The 20,318-nt window shown below is 37.5% G+C and overlaps 1 protein-coding gene across 1 annotated transcript in view; it reads left to right on the plus strand.

Moving 5' to 3' along the window:
• The window catches only part of Trhde (thyrotropin releasing hormone degrading enzyme), a 377,812-nt gene that overhangs the window by 82,290 nt on the left and 275,204 nt on the right, over positions 1-20,318 (plus strand). The gene's annotated exons all lie outside the window — the stretch shown is intronic.

A 20,318-nucleotide genomic window follows, 5' to 3' on the forward strand; every position in this document is an offset into this window, starting at 1 on the left:
CCCAGTAAGATATGGCATATGGAAAGTTTGATTTTTTTGTTTCCCTATTTCATGGTTAATGGATTTTTCTTTCTCGAGCTGAAATGTATGTCTTTCCCCTCTGACATGCTTCTAGCTTCAGGGAACATAGTTCCCTCTGGTCCATTAATATTAGCAATTGCCTGTGTTGTAATCCCGTTTCATTTCTGCTATGGATTTTATACCACAGTTATAACTTCTCACATATTAAGCTGGAGTTTAGCTACCATTTTCTCCCATGAATATCTTTACATTTCTAAAAACACTAACTACATCAAAATTTTATTTTCTTGTACAAGTATTCTGGAATATAATGGAAATGCATAGTTTGGTTTGAATCTGACTGACTTTTTCATATTGCCAATCTTAGACAAATATGTGTTCTTTACGCTTCTAAAATTTTGAAGCATTGTGTGGCTGACTTAGAAAGGAATATCACCAGCTGTGGTTGGAGTGACTTTGATGCCTGGGAACGGGGAATGCAAACATGTCTCATTTTTTTTTTCTGATTTGCTTTTAATAAGAAAATTTCCTTAAACGGTAATTGGCAAGCTTTTTAGTCCTGTTGCCTCTTTTTAGCTTATAGAAAAATATGCGCCATTGTTCTGAGAGGCAGATACTACTATGTCTAGCATCTATTAATGCTAGCAATGGCCAGAAGGTCAAGCCTGGGCAAACCTTGGTACAGTAAATGAGCATGAACTTTGAAGTAAGAAAATCTGATTAAATTTTGCTGGATAACTTCCAAAATATATGTCAGTTATTGAGACTAACTTCAGGCTTAAATTTCTCATCTGTGAAATGGGATTTTCTACCTATGTTTCTCATGCAGGGCTACTAGTTATGATCCAGAACAGGCCCATTCTCACATAACTCTTAAAAAGAGCAGAGAAACTGGAATCAGGTCTGTGGGATCATTCTTGTTCGTCACTGGAGGAATGAATAATTCAGTCTACTGATTTACACATCCCATCTACCCTTTCCTTTTGAATTCTACCTTCTCCCGTTTGGCTCCGTCCCCTGGCAAATATCACTTTTATTCCTCCCTATCTTCTTATGCTTGCTGAAATTCAATTGTTTAACTTTAGTGTAAATCACTCCAAGATCGATCCAGTCTTGACTATTGCGATATATCAAGAGCTGGAAGACGACTGATACAACATTTCCTGCTTAGCGTAGCCCTCCCTTTGTGTATGGTTGTGTCTGCGGAATGCTGACAGCAGTGATTGTGGCCATAGCTTCTGCATGTCTCTGTTGCTAACCCCGTATGCACTGCGTGGCTCCATGTACGTCATAGAATGTGCAACATTTCAGTTTTTCTTACAGGAAACTGAGGCTGGCGTAGGTTACATGACAAGCGCGAAGACATATCTAGCAGGTAAATGGCAAATGAGATCAGATTCATTTTGCCCTGTTGTAGTGATGCACAGTCCCAGGATTCCAGAGGGTGTTTGGGATGACTCCTGCTCCACTAGGCTATAGTCTTCCAAGCGCCGACCTCCTTTACAGGGGATTGCCTTCATGAAATGACGTTTGATGGCGAACAAATGCAAGTGTAACTGTACCCTAAGTATCCAAGTGGGGATATTTTTTATAATCCATGAATGGATAACTATAAACAAATCTGTTATTGCCACTGAGCAATAAACATGGCAACAATTCCAACTTTCCCGGTGGTTTTAAATTAAGAGACAATAAACGTTCTTTGTAAAAACCCTATGAACATGCATTGTGGCTGCACCTCAGTGGATAAGTATTACCTTGTGCCAAGTCCTGAGTTCAAATCTGTAATGCCACCCCTCAAAAAAAATCACACAGAGATGAAATTGTTCTGAAAGTCTGAGTCTTGTGGTCAAGGCAGTTTATTAAAAAGAATCCAACCATCTCTTCTGAAGGGGTTATTCATTTGCGGGCGGTTGACTGTAAACTTGAAGGGGGGACCACCACACGTCCTTTAAACACTTGCAAACTCGGTCAAGTACACTATGGTCAGCTAGTGGAAGATCCAGAGGAAGAAGTTAATATTTTTCTCTAAATTTCTACAAGTTGTACAGATAAAATGCCTCAAGGAATGTAACAAATCCACAGAACAGGATGAGACCCCGGGAAGCAGGCATCCTGTGTGTGATAATCAGATTGCTGAAAAAGCAAATGAGGTGAACAATAGAAATAACCCACATCCCACAGGGTTAACGAGGATCCCACGTCCGTCTTCAAAATTAGTTCTGCTCTTTCCGAAGTGTCCATAACGGAATATCTACAACTAACTACTGGCATTCTTTATTGTAAATTGTCCTAAAGCTATTTCCTTTATAGGTGTATACAAAAATTGAGCCCAAGTGTCCAAACAGTTACAAAGAGAGCAGCTCCTTTTAAACCTGCAGGGATATGACCACCCGGCGGTCTTTATATAGAAAGTGGTACAATACCTAGAAAGCTTCATAGAGAAATTATAAAGAGGCTATTGTGGCATTTCTCTTCTCTTGTTCGGTCCTATTGATTTTGCCTCTTTAGTATCTCTAGAGGCTGCACCTCTCTCGATCCCTGTCTGTACCACCTCGGTCCAAGCTAGTGTTGGGCATCTCCAGACTGAACTATTGCGGCATCTTTATAATTGGTTTCCATTCTTGCTGCCTTTCCAATTCATTCTCTAAATTGGGCCTTTCCTTCCTAAGCCCATCAATAGCTTTCCATTGCGTGTAAAGAACAAACGTCGAAGGCAGCTAAATAGCCAGGCACATCTGGACAACAGTCTTTCTCCAGGGTTTTATCTTGCTTCCTTTTTATTCTTCACTATCCCCATACGTGTGGATTTACTTGCAGTTTTGAGTCCTGAACACACTGTTCTCTTGTTTTATTTGTTTGGTATTTGAACTCATTCTTTTCCTATAGATACTTGCTAAGGAAGCTTTCTCTGACTGTACTAGGTCAGCACACACACACACACACACACACACACACACACACACACACGTATTTATGTATGTATGTATTTGACCTTCATAAAGATATTGACCATAAATCTGTTCTTTTGAGTAGTTTTACTTCTGTGTGATTTCATTTGTTAACATTGTTAAGTCATAATTACTAAAGTTGTTATAAAATTTGGCCCACTGATGTTACTTCAGAATTCAGTAGTTTTCTATACTATACACAGTTGACAGGTTGAATGAATCTGCTTATTAGCTTTAGAATTTGTTGGAAAAGAATCTGAGTATTTTTACCTGTTGTTGCAGCTAAGGACACCTTATTTTTCACCTAGCCATGTTCTCTGCTACTGAAAAGGGTCAAACAACCCCACATATCACAGTCATGTTGGGAATGACCACTAAGTGAAAGAAGTGGTGGTCATTGATTCATGCCAACCAAACACGAAGTAACAAGTTACATGAGACTAGGCACATTCCCTAATATTAAGGCTGGATGAGAAAACCCACTAGGAGGAAAATGATCCCAAGAGCAGGCAAAAGAGCCAGAGACACCCCCACTCACATTGTTAGGAGTCCCATAAGAATATCAAGATACACAACCATAAGATATATGCAGGGGATCTAGCTCAGACACAAGCATGCTTTGTGACTGTCACTGCAGTGGGTGAGCACCTGTGAGCCCTGCTTTGTTGATTCTGTGGGCCATGTTCTTGGGGGCCTCCTTGACCTCTCTGGCTCCTACAGCCTGTTCTTTCCCCTATTCATGGGATACACCAAATTATCTGTGGTGGATTTCCTTCAGTTTTCATGTATTGATTTCCTTCCAAGATAGAGATAATTTCTCCTTTCCTGCATGTGATTAAAATATAACCCAGTAACCGTATTCTTCTTAAGTAGACTGTGCCAAGAAATTTACACATTCCCGTCTTTATCTATTTCTATGTTGGCACTAGGTAACTAGTCAGAAACTCCAGAGTCTTCTATGTAGATTCCCTTTGAAAATCAATTATTATTCAAATTTATTTTGTTATATTATGACATATTTTAAGGTTTTTTCCCATGGGTTTTTAATTTTTTTTAAATATTTATTTATTATGTATACAATATTCTGTCTGTGTGTATACCCACAGGCCAGAAGAGGACACCAGACCCCATGACAGATGGTTGTGAGCCACCATGTGGTTGCTGGGAATTGAACTCAGGACATTTGGAAGAGCAGGCAATGCTCTTAACCTCTGAGCCATCTCTCCAGCCCCCCATGGGTTTTTAATTAACAACTTCTAAGAAGTGTATTAAATGTCATCTTTTAATGGCAATAAGTACTTCCTATGATAAACTTGTGGGGAATTTTATTGCAGGGGCAGTCCATTCCAGGGATTGGTCTAGTTGAACAATGAGCTTAAAATTTAGCCAAATTCCTTGTTTTAGGTGTGATATGATTTATATCTCTGATTACTAGCTTTCTACAATAAAGAATACTCAATAATATTTTAAAATATAATTGTTTAATTTTTTTTCCAGTATGGAGCTAAGATTATGGATGTTATAAGTTATTGGCGTAGAAAATGGAACATTAATTCAATTTTATTTAACATATATTGGCCACATTAGAAATACATTGAGATTCAACTTTTGTTCATCAGAATGAGCTAGAAAGACAATGAGAAGAACTAGTTAACATTTGATGTCAAATGTTGATGTTGTACTTGATGTCAAAACTGTCATATTTAATCTCAACATTCAATCATTTAAAAACACTGTAAGTGGCTGATAGCAGGAATATTCAAGAAAGTCATTCTAAATCAAAGAAATGGAAGGAAATGTGGAAGGACATGGTTGATATTAAAAAGGAGCAACTTATACAAGAAAATAATTGATCAAAAGAATAATAGTTATAATAAATGATAGTGGATAGTCTAAAGGAACAAAACCAATAGATATTTTCTCTCTCTCCTTCTCTATGACTCTAAGAGAGAGAGAAAAGAAGAGAGAAAAAGAGTAAAAGAATTAAAATTGGGCATTGGGCAGAAAGTAGATTCATTTATCTGACTGGAGATTGGCTAGTCCAACTGTAGTCATCTTTGGGCTGAGGAGCCAGAGAACCTGGTAACAAGCTGCCCAGTCCAAGAAGATAAAAGATTTAGAACAAGGAAGACGGAAGATCCAGAGTCAGGCTGTAAGATCCCTGGAGCGTTGCCGATGAGATCCATATTTGGAGGCTGAAGAAGCTGGGGTCTGATGTCCGTGGATGATGGCAGCACACACCAAAGCAAATACTAAAAACTAATAGTAAATCATTTGCCTGGAATTTAATTAGATAGTGATAATACAAAGATAAATTAATAACCACATTACTAGGAACCTAAAAGTCTTTTTCTACATAAGCTACTTACTGGTTATGTAGAGGGTTATGAAATAGGTAGAAATTAATGAAAGGGTAAGATTAGTCTCATTAGACTTTGTGAAATGCAACTAAATTAGTACCTACAACTTATAGCTGTGACAAAGGATAAAAATGTAAAGATACAATTGAATTAAAAATGATCATATGATCATTTTATTGAAGAGTTTAGAGAAACAACTGGCTACAATAAGTGAAAAAAGAAGAAAGGCATGATAATATTAATGAAATAAAAATAAATAATAGACCCAACTAAACCCAAAGAGAGTTCTTTTAAAAGAAGAGCCCACATTGGAAGGTTCAGAGTGAAGAAAGGGAAGAGGAAATGATGCAATTAAAACATAAAAATACAAAAAAGCTTAATGGCCAAGCAGATTTTTACCATTTTAACAAAAATAAAGGTAAATGGCCAATTAATAATTAATATATATAGGAAGAGAAATGAAAAAAATAGGAATTTATGATCATACTTTTAAGACAACAAGAGGAATAATATTTTTGGATGAAATTATCAATAGCCTTAAAGCTATTAAAAAGTAGTCAAAATTGGAAACCTCTAAACCAGCAAGCTCACGGTTTTATAGTCATGCTTTTCCAAGTCTCTGGAGAGATTAAATTATACCTTAAGCAAAAGAAAATAAATCTGTATAGATGACTGGATTGACCACCACTTTGCCCCCAGGTGAATACAGTTAATGCTTTATCTCTAGAGAACATATTATTGTAATTGATTACTTAATAGATCGCAGGGTAAAAGGGAGACCTATAGTATTTAAATTGTGAAGGATGCTTTAGAGAGGTCCAGTGCCATGCATGCTATCATTCTTGACAGAGTGAGTGGAAAAATGCATTTTACTCTGTGGCAAGAATCCTCAGTGATGGGGACTGGAGAGACGGCTCACTGATTAAAAGCACTGGCTGCTCTTCCAGAGAACCCAGGTAAAATTCCCAGCACCCATATGGCTGTCCACACCTGTCTGTAATTTCAGTTCCAGGGACCCGACACCCATGGTTGAACACCAATGCACATTTAAAGTCATCATTGATTGTGTGACAGTTAGCAGCATTGCGGATGCAGCCAGAAACAAGACAAGGTGCTTCCCTTCATCTTTCCGTTGTACCATTGCTTAGGACTCCCACGTGAGACAAGTGGGTTCAAAACCACACTGGGAAATGGAATTAAATCAGAAAAAAAATGTACTTGTTTCAAAGTCAGGTACAATAGGTACCTGAGATCAGAAACTGATATCAGACTACAAATATGATTTTTCTTAATCCCATACCCAGGACCAAAACCCCACAAGATATCCAGAAGTAGATCTAATCAAAGATGTCCAAGGCTCTGATGGAAGAAATTGTAAAGCTTAGAAATGGGGCAAAACCTCTGTGCCTTCATGCTCACATTAACTGATACTTTTGCTGGGTATAAAATGAAAACCAATGATTAGTTTTCTTCCTAGAACTTTGGTACTATACAAGTAATATTTAGAGCATAAAAGGACAGATAAAATTAAGACAACTTTGCTTTCTTGATACATAGCCATTCAATTCCTGTTTCTTGTCAATATTTTAAGCCTGTCTCTCTGGAATTTTGAAATTCCATAACTTATATGACAAAGATTTTACTTAATTCATGCATCTTTGTCTTTAAAGATTCATGCCTTTGATTTTTACAATTCTTGCATTAATTTTATGATGGCTTTATTTGTAGTTCCTTTCAGTTTCAGAACTCTTATTATCAGATTTTATAATTAATAGATATCTTTTTACTTTTGTTTTCTACTTTCATTTCTAATTTTTCCATTTGAATGCTTATTTGAAAATGTATATTAGTACCTATTATTTTAGCAATCATATTTATTATCAAAGAATGCTTTCTTAGATTCTAATTTCAAACATTTTGTGGTTTGAGTATTTTCATATATTAGATATTAGTAACGTTTCAAAGATAAAGTTTGGCAAGGATGGAAATAGCTGTATGTTCATCGGTGTTAAAATCCAATTATTTTGAAGGTATTGAATTAAAATAAAGAAATCCTAGTGACATTCCAGAAAAATCCAAAGTAACATTTCATGTGTAAGTATGGAAAGTGGTACTAAAATTTACACAGAAGTTCTAAAAAGCATAAGAAGAAGGTACTGGTATCACTAGTCTTTAGGATTTATTATTTAGTTTGAAAGATTACAGAATGAGTTATTGAAACATTGTCACCTAAAGGACCAAGAGAAATCGCCCAGGATCCAAGCCTAGAGGAGAACCTGGCATGTGAAGGTCACTGAAGGTCATATGGAGGTGAAACTCTATTATAAGCAGTACCGTCCCCTATTCAGGGATGAAATGGTAGAACAAGGGTCCTACTCTACACAGTCCATGTTCCAGGTAACAGACTTTTCCTTCAAAAAGAAAAAAAATAAGACTTTCAGGAAAAAAATAAGACTTTCAGGGGAAAAAATAAGACTTTCAGGGGAAAATATGGAAAATACCTTTGTGAACTCATGGATACTGAAAGAAAAGAATTTCTTCTAAAAAAGAAACAGAAAACACACACCATAAAAAGAACATTTGATATTTGACTGCATTCAAAATAAAGCATTCTATTTGGTCAAGGACATACCATATGAAATCAGCACAGATTGGGAGATTCTTGCCCATTACGCACGGATAAATGTTGCCCTCTGGCATATTTGGGAACCATAGCAAATAATGTGAAGACAGTAAGCGATCCAGTGGAAGAGTGGGAAGGGCCAAGGGTGGTTTGCAGAAGGGGAGGGAATCAATTGGATATTGTAAGAGCCAGAGAGGATGGAGGATACCCGGAGAATAAGGACTTCTGCATCATCTAATCAAGAACATTTGAGCTCACAGAGGCTGAAGCAGCGAGCACAGGGCCTACATAGATCTGCACCATTCTCTCTAGGAATATATTGCAGCTTTTAGGCTGGTATTTTTTTATGTGACTCTTGACTGAGAATGAGTGGGTCTCTGACACTTGTGTCTGTTGTTGGGACTCTTTTTGTCCTATTGGATTGCTGTGTCCAACTTTGATATGAAAGTGTTTGCTTTCTCTTACATTTTATTTTGTCACTTTTGGTTGTTAACTCTTAGAAACCTGTTATTTTCTAATGAGAGACAGAAAGAGAGTAGATCTGGAGGAGAGGGGAAGTGGGAAGGAACTGGCAGCAGTAGACAGAGCAGAAACTGGAACCAGGATACATTTTACGAGACAAGAATCTATTTTCAATAAAAATATAAAAATGCAAAAATGAGACAGAAATAAAATAAGAAAATTTCTAAACTCAAAATTTGGCAGGGGAAGAATAACTCTCACAGGGTGGTGGTTTGTAGGTTGGACAAGCTGTTGTCTATTATAATGAGTAAAATACTAAGCAATAATGAAGAACAGATATACCATGAATGGAAATATGTAAATCAATCATGTCAATTAATGCTCTAAGGTCAGGACTTGTTTCAGAGCTCAGGAGGTAAGAATCAGGCAAGCGAGAAATGTCACCTCCAAGATTTGTGATGCATTCCACATTCCCTAGAAAACCTGAAAGAAATGTGGCAGATAGCATTTGAAAGAACTATTTGAGTGATAATGACAATGTTGTATGTGTCTCTGAGTTTTCTTTTTTTTTTTTGTCTCTGAGTTTTCTATGTGTTTGGAATCTATATATTTGGAAGTCTTTAATGCTTTATTTTTTTTTAAGAGAGAAGAATGGAGAATCATGGGGCTAGAAGTGATGAAAGTTTTTCAGGACTTTGATATGTGACTATCCCTGGAATTCATTGCCCTCAGAGAGCTGTGTCCACTTGGTTCACTTTTACTTCGTGTTCTCTCTCTCAAAAAAAAAAAAAATCACTTCCTTAATGTAGCTTGCTCTAGTTTTTGACATTTCTAATCCACTCCCTGAACTGGATTTCTGTTGAGAGCAACTTACTACTGTTTCAGGGTGCTTGCATTATCTTTCTGTGTTACCCATTTTTTCCCCATTAGAACACAAACTCTTCATGACAGAAATTCTGTTTGGTTCATCCTGTCTGTATCCACATCACCTAGAGGAAAGCCTGACGCAGAGTAGCCTTTCTGTAAGTATTTGTTTAATACATTAGTGAAATATTTCTGAAATTAGGATCCTGAGAGGAAAAAGGAGGCCAGCATCTCAAGAAGATGCAGAGGAGATGGTGGAGTAGACAGGGCACAAAGTTCTCACTAGATGCACAGAGCTAGAGGAGAAGACAGTATGCCTAAGAGGCACCAGCAGGAGACTGGGATTGGGGATGAACGGACAGATCGACTAGACTAAAGAGAAACTGAATTCAACCAAGAATGAAGTCTTACATTCACAAATAGATTTATTTGGCTGTTGTTCCTACTCAAGAAGTTTCAGAAGGTTATAGAACTTAATAAAGAAATTTCCTAAATCTTTTCTCTCTGTGCTTTAAAAATAAAACAAAAGCAAAACATCCAATTCAGTATACTACAAACATACCCTGTCTCAGGGAGGGATTAAACACTTCTGTGCTATCTATGGAATGTGACAGAAGCAAATGACTTTTTCTGATTCCCAAACATTGGACCTGACTCTTGTTGGTGTTTGTTTACTGCTTAGGGGAAAGAAAGAGCAGCGCTGAAAGCTAAAAATAAAAACAGTCTAGTTGAATGTGTCTTCATTGCAGACTGACGTTGGAAGAGATTTAAGAAATAACTGTATCAATCAGAGATTTTTCTAGTGTCTCAGGCTTTTATTACAGTGTTATCACATGATATATAATACATATCAAAATGTGTAAGAAATAGTAGTACTACACATAAACATATATGTGTGTCTTTAATACTTTATTTTTATTATATATGTATGCATATGTTTGCATATAGTCATACATACATGCACACACACATGTCGTTCAGAGCCAGAAATGGTATATATGTGCTTAGAAGGGCTCTAAATTTCAGCAAATGTCCCATACAGTTCTGGGTCATATATGGTGAAACAACACTTCGGGTAAAAGCCGTGTAGATAACATTCTCTTCTCTTCACTTATCTTTCCGTTCATGTGTGTACCCGTTTTTTGGAACAATATGCTTGGAAGCCACAGAGCTGAATAATGCAGGTGTGTCAAAGCTAGCAGATTGAAAGCTGTGAAGAATTATGTCCATGGGACAGAAGCACATAAACATAAAGTGTACTCCCAGAAGATGCAGAAAATTCAATACATGGTGGCGTATTAACTGCCAGGAAGACACAACGTTATAATAGATTAGTGTCCTATTGCAGCTGTCATAAATTACCACAAATTCAGTGGCTTCCATGTAACACCAATGGATTCTCTCCCTCTTCTGTATGCTAGCGATCCCAAAGTAACCCAAAGGGCTGGTTTCTTTGGAGGTTTTGAGGATGATCTGATCTCCTGTCTTCCGAGCTGCATTCCTGGCACACAATGTTCATGACTCTTTTGTCTGTCTTTGAATCTTTACATTTCTTTTCTACTTTGTTGCATGTTACCTGCTCAGCATCCTTTGACTCCCTCTTAGGAACCTGCATGGGTAACCTAGATCATAATTCATTTTATGGATTCACAAATTAATCACATCTACAAGACCTTTCTCGCATAAGGTATTTCTCTAAAGTTCCATAGGAGGTTGCTAGCTCTGGGAGTTGTTTTCAGTCTACCACATATATTTAGAAGTGAATGCCAAGAGAAGTATAACTATTAAAAGGGAAATACTGCTCTTTCCTTGAAGTACCCATAAGTGACTTAAGTTCCACAGTCAACTGGAAGATACCATCCTTAGTCGATAAATGCAAAGTGAGTTACAAGCAGAGACTAGAGCTCGCCACAGTACAGTGCTAATCTTCTTGCCTGAAGCAAAGTGTAGTTGGGAAGTGCAATGACTTTGTTATAGCTGTGTTTTAGCACAAAAATGGACAAGGACCTCCGGAGCTTTTTGCCATACCGTGTCAATCAGCAATATGCCTCCACTTCCTACGCGGGGTACAGTATTGTGGCAGACGCAGAAAGGAGTGAAAGCATTGGCTGGAGGCTTATAAAGCTGACAGAAAGACAAAGTGACATGCGTTAAATATAGATAGCCTATTCACCTATATTCACCTACAGTCTATAGGGCCACTGGACCGAAAAGGAGCCCCACGGTGGGTAACAAGCCAGTGTCGGGATTCTCAGCAAGTGTTTTCCTCCCGAATCTTTAATAAAATTCTACAAAAGAGAAAACTAAGAAATATAGGTAGGAATAAGTTCCTAGAACCACATGATCAGCTATAATACCCTTGGTTCTTTTTAAAACTACATTTGGTCTGTGGTGCAATTTAGTATGAGGATGCTCTTCAATTTTATCAAAGATGTTTTTGTGATTATTTTTGTACTCTATGACTCTGTGGCATGGATGACAGACACTCACTGAGAGATTCTTGTTTTTTTTTTTCTAATTTTCCCTCTCAATTAATAGGCTTAAGGCAGTTGTGATTTTGATAGTAGCATGTATCTCTTTCTAAGTATTGTGATTTTACTCCTTCTCAATCCTGATTTCCAAATTCTCCCTGTTCTCAGAATATGTTCCATGCCTAGGGAGGGGACTCAGCGATGGTGCCAGCTCTGTCCTTCTTACTACAAATGCCACAGAATAAAATTTCTCCTGTAATATTAAAATTTCTGTTCAATGGCCTCTGCATCTGATGAACTCTAATTATTCCATTGGTGGAATAATCTCCTCTAGTGGTTTCCCATCACGGTGGCAGCTAAGATTCTAAAGTAACTTTCAGCTTCCCAAAGCAGGCCAGTTCTGACGCTATACTTCACGTTATGGACGGACTCAATTTTCTATCCCCAGAGCCTCAAGGACCTTCTGCAATCCGGTGGGTTCTTATTCTCTCTTCTTCACACCCTCAACTTCATGTTTGCTGGCCTTCACGTCTTTACACTGGTTTTCCACTTTTGGCAGAGTTCTATGTGTATTTTCTCCCTTTCCCTAGAAATAAACATTATCTTTTGAATTTTAAGTAGCACTAAGGTTACAGACATTTAATTTTTTTTGTTCTCCGCATCTCTTTGTATGTATGTATGTATGTATGTATGTATGTATGTATGTATCCATCCATCCATCCATCCATCCGTCTATCATCTATCTATCTGTCTGTCTGTCTGTCTGTCTGTCTGTCTGTCTGTCTATCTATCTTCTTAGAGCCCAATTACTGACATTTCCCTGGGGTTGGCTCTATTTTACTGATTCATAGGAAGAACCACTGTGTGAAACTGAATTCATATACATACATGCATTCAGCTTTATTGGCTAGGAATTTAGCAACAACATATCATTGTTTTGTAATTACTAGTGAAAGGTACTGTTTCTTTAGTTAAGTGAAAGAAAGTAAATTTGTTTTTTATTATCATGCTGCTTTAAGGCTGAGAAATAATTGCCAGGCCTTGCAAAATTCCCAGGGTACTCTTGCAGTACACATATGTATTGCAAATACATGTGGTGAGCCAGAAGCTTTATTTAACTTAAAATACCAAATCACAAATGTCAAATCAGAGAAAATGCTATTTAGTCCTTAAACAGGTGCAGTACTATTGAGAAGGGGATTTCTTTCTCTTGGCTGTTGGTTGTAATGATACAGGCATCTTCCTAATTATACAGCAAGTACCACGATTCAACTTTTTAATACAACAAATAATTAAACAGGCTAAAAAAAACAATCCGTAGACAGAGATTTAGTTTCACTGTCTTCTAAAACAACTCAGCAACACAAAACCCTTCCAAATTCTTTACCTACAAAGTCGGAATTTATTGCTAATGCTGTACTCATTCCACAGGTGAACTTTGTGAAGATAAATTTTAAGAAAGTCAGGAAAGTTTTGTAAATTATCAGGAGACAGTGTCTAAATTTATTTTGTGGAAGATGTCAGAGTGTTTCTGACAACTATGTGTGCTTTCTTACATTTTTTTTTTGCTGTATATTTCTGTTGTGGGCATATATTTACTTTCTTAGGACCTCTCTAATATAATAAAATGTGGAATTTTTATGTAAGTGTCTAAATAATTGATTGCCCATCTTCACTTCTGTGCTACGTAGTCTGAGGTTAACTGAATCACCTGTTCTTTGAAGAGGGTTTCTCTGATGAGACGGTGTAAATCAGAAGCCCATTGTGACCTGATGCCATCAGACCTCATTGCCACATCTCCCCACTGTGACACAAGTTCCCTGAGAGGAGAGGCCTTGTCTTGTTTACTTACATATTGGCACTCATCACCTGAAGAGTTGCCTGACAGTCAATGGGTGCTTATTAAATATTATTCAAATATTTGAGTAACATTTGAATAGCCCTACCATGATGTCCTTAAACAGTCTCTATTGCTTATTCCAAACTGCACAGCTAGCAGAGACACAGTTTGAACACTATGTTTGAAGTACTAACCATGTGGTTCTGCTCCAAAGAATAGCCACCCTCATATTGTCATCTGTCTGTTGCTAGTGCCATTCTTAACTAGATAACATTCTTTCCTGTCAAATCCACATGTCATGGCAGCATCCTCCCCAACATGCTTTCTAAGCAGACAATCTAGTTTTCAGGATAGCTGGTATTTCATTACCACTTCTTTTTATATGTCTGTTTGTATGTATGAGATAATAATGCATGGAAGAGATTTAAGAGATTTGCCTATAGATTTTTTGTTGTTTCTGATGATTAAAATATTTAAACTATTATAAAGAGCCTGAAAAAAAGACCCCAAACAAGCATTTTAAATACTGATAGTCCATAAACCTATATGAAGGCCACTGGGTCCATTGGGCATCATTATTTTATTTTTAATGACAAAATGTATGTTTGCACATCGCTTCCCTTTTATTCCAGAATATGGTCATAAGGGTGGGGCTATCAGAATAAATTTCTGGAATCAGTGTATTTTTCTTCTTTGTCCTGGTAACCCCAGTGATTTTTGTAAATCACTACTAAGTTCACAGACAGTTTAGAGAGTAATAGAGCAGTGTTCAAGAGTAAATCATAGAGGAACGTTACTGAACAGTTAGGATGTATTTTCCAAGGACAAGAAAAATGTAAAGGAATAAGATTGTACAGAGAAAATCACTCTTTCATTTTTCACAAATTAAATGAGGACTAGATGTAACAAATTCAGGCAAATTAATATGACACAGCAATCTCTCAGGCATACTATAATAAACAGGTTATGATAAACTGTTCCCTCGGCCAGGCTCTTTGAACAGAGACCCACTGACTCTCTCAAGTTGGCAGAAGTTGACAGTGATAAACCGGAAGCTCTAACTCTCCTGTGTCAATCTTAGCATCATGTCCTTCCTTGAGATCTCAAATTTGTTGTGGGTAGAAGCTCTAGAGTGGACAGATAAAGCCTGGAAAGCAATTTATATTTCCAGAGCAGGACTCTTATCAGAGAATGTCAGAAAATGCAAATAGGCAGGTGTAATCAAATCATATTTCATTGCTTTTACGTGATAACTGTGTTTCCATGAAGATTTCGTTTCCATGTCATGGTTAAGTTGAACCTAGTCACTTTTAAAGAGGCAAACAAATATGATCTTCGCTCCCCACTACAAAGGGAATTATCTCCAAATTCACTTCATTAACCACACAGGAATCACTCAGTCTATAAACTACTTTGGCTGTTTCCACTGATCCTTCAGCTGGATCTCACTGGTTTCTTCAGGGCCCTGGAGTGAGCAACCAGAATACAGATTAGGTGAATAATTGCTTTTAAGTGAGAAAGTGACTACAATTGGCTTTACTTGCTAACTAAAGGACTTGTTCAACAGCGTAAGGATCAATTGAAGGCATCCATCCATCTCTTTGCACCACCACTGCCTCTTTTCACTTCTAACTTCTACCGTCTTTCTCCTGGACTGTACAGTACTGTAACATATTTTCTTACACTTCCATTCTCTTCTGATCTATCGCCTTCGCTGATGTCGATGCAGTTACTCTCAAAGCTAATTCTGGGTCATGGCCATTCCAGAACTCAAATCTTGAAATGACTGGCCTGCATCCACAGTATTGCATTCTTAGTTTGCAAGATGGCTTAAGGGCACTTCTGTAACAAGGCTTGCAATTTCTCTTGTCCAATTTATCCTTGTACATCTCCTCACTTTTTAAATCTGCCTCTCTACATGCAGTTTTAAGTAGTCTGCTATATGATAACTCAGTCTATTCGCCTTGTGATCTTTTTCAGAACTAGATTTTTCACTTCTTTGCTTAATATTCTCCTGTGTATCTCCTTGTCTGGTATAATAAAACAACTGTATTTAGAAGTCCTTTTGAGATCACTGTTATTGTCTTATGATGCTTTGGTCTGGTGGGTTCACAAGATGGCCCAGTGGATGAAGGAGGTTGCCCCTAGGTCTGATGACTTGAACTCAGTCCCCAGGACCTTTATAGTGGAAAGAGAGAACAGACTCTCAGCAGAAATCCTCTCAAATCCACACACATACTGTGACCAGGTGCTGTCCCAACAAATAAGTAAGTAAACAGAAAAATAAACAATACTTCGGTCTGGGATATTACACAAAACCCATTTTGTAGCTTACTATAACTCGCTTTTTTTTTCATCCTCAAATCCATGTATTAATAAATTACACCTGCAAAGTCAGTTTTGCAGGCAAGGATTAGGACTCAAACACTGTTACCTGGGGAATTATCCTGTCTGCTACAAAAGATCAAATAGAACCAAAGATGATCAAATAGAGGCACACTTATGAAATGATATATCAGCCCCAGTAAAGCATGGTTGCCTGAGCTTGTGTTCATATTCTTAACATGACTCAGTGGGTAAGAACTCTCACTGCATCTTGTTTTAATGTTTTTTTCTCTTTTAAATAAAAGATTTATTTGCTTTACTTTGAGTGTATGAATGTTTATCTTCATGGATACATGTGTACCATGTCTGTTCATGATACCTAGGAAGGGCAGAAGAAGGCATTGAATTTCCTGGGACCGGAATTATAGATGATTGTAAGTTTCCATATATATCCTGTAAAACAAACCTGGGTCCTCTGTATGAACAGCATCTGTTTATTCATCTCTCTAATGTCTGTCCCAGATTTATTTTTTAAGATTCAGTTAAAACATTTGCTTTTCTGAGACATACCTCCTATTTCCTAGATTCTGTATATACCTATAAAATTAAATTCTTTGGTTCACTCATTAATCAAAGCTTACATACCTTACACTTCATATGCAAAATTTTTATCTAAAAATGTAACACTTTCACATGATTAGATATAGTAGACCAAATTCTTTGCCCCATTCAAGTTATATTCATAAAAAGAAAGCAGGAAGAGAAGTAAAATGGATAATCCAAACACATGCTCTGCTAAATGGTAGCATCTTAGGATTAATAAATCTTAGAAAGGGTTAGACAGTCCTAGGGCAGCAGGGTTTCTCGGAGAGTGAAATACTGGGGTAGCTATCTGAAGATGGCAAAGGGATGAGTTGTGGCAATAAGAAGGGAGAACTCAAAAGCCTGGAGTTTGGTATGAGCAGCATCAAAGCAGTAGAAATAAAAGCCAGAGAGCTAAAAAAAAAAAAAATCAAATGTGTGTAGGGTTTTTAGATCTTAAAAAAGCAAAACAAAACAAAGCAAACAAAGGAAAAACCGAACTATTGGGATTATCGTGAATGAGATGGAAAGTTGGTGAAAGGCAGATGGATAACATGATTTGATTATCCAAGAGATTTTGATTATTGTGTGGAGAACGATAAGAAAGAAATAACTGGGACCAGAGTGGTAGCAGTGGAGTGACAAGAACAGCTGGGTTCTGCGTATCCTTTTAAGTCAGGGGCAAGAGGGTATGCTGGGAGGTGAGGGAGAGAGGAAAATGAGGATGACCCTATATGCCAGGCAGCTGGGTAGAAGTGCGATTAGCCGAGATGAGGAAGGTTTTGGGAGAAACACCTGTGGGCTTGGATCAGCAGGAGTTTCCTTATAGAATCTGAAGTCTGAGATTCCAAGTGGAGACGTCAGATGGATAGCTGGTTAATGATTCTGGAAGTCCAAAGTTATTTGGCAAGTCATCGATTTGGAAGTCATACTTAAAACCACACAGCAAAATGCTATAATTAAAAGACAGTGTAAACGGAGAAGAAAAGAGCTCTGTGGTTCCAAGAAGGAACCCTTCAACACTGAGAAGTTACTGGTCCATAGGAAGAAACTGTTTGACATTAAATAATCAGCTAAACTTGAATTCTGCTGGTGGGTTGAGCACTGTGTTGGAGGTTCGAGTTCTAGATTAGAAAAAACATGGACAAAAACTGTTTTTTTTTTTCCCCCTGAGTATGAGGAAGACAAGAAACAGGGAATGTAGAAAGTGAATTCCTTGCTTAAACTTATTGTATCGTGGGCAGTGGTGTGCTCCTTATTCTTGAAAGTGTTATGACTTTGATGTTAACTCACACATCCTTTCTATGAGAATTCTATCCGGAAGATCTATCCAAAATTCAAAACCAACCAAGCAAGCATAAGAAGTTTGGCATGGTGGTGCATATATTCGATCCCATCACTTTGGAGACTTGGGCAGGAAAGACCAGGTGCTAGAGCCAGCCTTTCCCACATAGATTCCTTACCTGAAAAGAGAAAATAAAGCCAAACAAATAACAGCCACAAATATCATAAGGAAGAGTACAGAGTATTTTGTTCGCACTGTGCAAGCAAAAGTTGATGATATGGAAATAAAAGGGATATTTGGGAATGATGTCTTTGAAAAGGTCAGGGGATAAGATACAGAGGAATTAGCTTTTTGTGTCTGTGGTGTGGAAAGGCAGGACGTGCAGGGCTCTGTTTCTTGGGTGGTATTTTTGTGGGTGATTTATTTGTTTGTTTTCCACACACTGTGAACCTCTTAAGAGCAGTAAGTATAAATGTCTTGTTCATTTTGTAGTAGGGGTTTTATTGTTCTCTTTCTATTCCCTTGTACAATGTCTGACACACAGCAGGCATGCAATAAATGTCTGGACTAGCAAATGAAGACATTGTGTTAAGCATGTGTCCGTTTTGTCATCTCATTCAAGTCGGATTATTGCCATCAAATCTTGACAACCAGATTGATTTAATTGTGTTTTTCTTGCTTGACTCTACAGAATGCTCGAGTAACTGGAAAAGTTGATTGACAGGCATGATTGTGTTTCTACCCAAATCAGCTGTGCTGCCTAAATGTTAAGTCAGTGACCCTTGTTATGTCACATTGCAGTTGCGCTGGTATAGATTTAGTATCAATTTACCACTTACGTACCAGGGACCTTCTGAAAACCTCATCTTTCCTCGGTGTCCATCTGCTGTTTGCAGTTTATTGTTCATACAGCACATATCACTAGCTGTCATTCACTTCACCAAATTCCTGAGAAGTTCTTTGAGGATGGTCATTACACATGCATTGCTTTTTATCTTATATTTTATGGCTCTGGGAAGGTAGACAGCATGTGTCCTAAGTATGAAATAAAAAATGCTAGATCTTAGATCTGGTGCTTAAAAAGTACCAAATAAACACATTTGCAGTTGAATTATTGCAGGCTATTTGATTAGCAGTGGTCTCTGGTGGTCGTGGCCAGTGCACAGGCTGCATCTTCTTTCTCCTTGGGTGTGTTCAGTGCCCACCTCTTTCCTTGCTTCCCTTTTATCTTCTTATCCTGCTTCCCTTGCATCTCTGCCTATGTGTGCCTTTAAAGTTAGTATGCATTTATTTACTTAGTTTTTAAATTTATTGTTGCCTTAGTAGTTTTTGGGAGTTCCTTATAACATATTTTGATTGTATTCACCCAAACTCCTTCCTGAAATTCCCCATGACCTAACCCTATTTCTATGTCCCTGCAACTTCATGTCTTCTTTTTTTCTCAATTTAACAACCCATCTGTCCATAGCTCCTCATGAACCCCTTCACATTTCATGCTGGAATGTTGCTTGGTTTAATCTTGTATAAGCAACCATAACTTCTGCGAAGTCATAAGGACATTGATTCTCTTTGGGTGGAAGGGACTTTATTTCTAAATTAAATGCTTACTCATCCTCTTTGAAGACTTTTTTTTTTTTGAGAACTTTATATAAGGAATTGCTTGGTCAAATTATTGCCTCTCAGAGTGGCTGGTTCTACTGCCACTGTTTGTAGATGATCTGTCCTGATAGCTTTTGGTTTATACCATTCAGGTCAAAGCTGTTTATGATGATCAATTAAATTTTTCATTTGATTTTGCTGTCAGGGAGGAAGTAGTTTACAGTTTGGGTAAACAGCTGTTATTGAATTTAGCAGATATCTTACTGAATAACATGTCTTTCTAACATTAAGTCGGGATGTATTTTCTTTGTATCAACCCTATACTTTCTAACTATACATCTCTCTTTCTTCTTAGGTAGGAATAAGAAAGAATTAATTGTCTAATCAATTTTTACACTTTAACCGAATACAGCTTTTTTGTTTTCATGTTGAAAACAAATATCCACTTTGGTATATTGAGTAAACCACTTACTTTTTGTAGTGATTTAAAAGGGACACAGACTCCCTTATTTGTAAGATGGAATTGGGAGTAATGCATTTTAGAACTGAGAAGCACTCCAGCAACTAGCTGGTGGCCGACACCATCACTTTCTAAATTAGACGCAAAGAGGTTCAATGATTTGTTCAGTATCCCCCCAGCTTGGTTAGTGGCAGAGCAACACTAAAATTCAACTCCCCTGCTGCCATCCTTTCTACTTCCGAATGAAATGCATGCTTCTTATTCACAAAATTGATGTGAGGATTAGGGACCACATCTGTGAGAAATAGATTTAGCCTTTGGAAGGAAAGATGCTGGGGAGCTTTATGAAAACTAACCTTATTTGAACCTTTTCTGTGCGATTGTTAGCTTTGTTCAGTTTTATGTTTCTCACTTTGAGACTCTGTTTTTTTTTTTTTTTTGGCCAAGGACTAGATAATTTATGATGCTTGTTTTA

The sequence above is a fragment of the Microtus ochrogaster genome, chromosome 24 (genome assembly GCF_000317375.1).
Source record: "Microtus ochrogaster isolate Prairie Vole_2 chromosome 24, MicOch1.0, whole genome shotgun sequence".
Lineage (NCBI taxonomy): Eukaryota > Metazoa > Chordata > Mammalia > Rodentia > Cricetidae > Microtus > Microtus ochrogaster.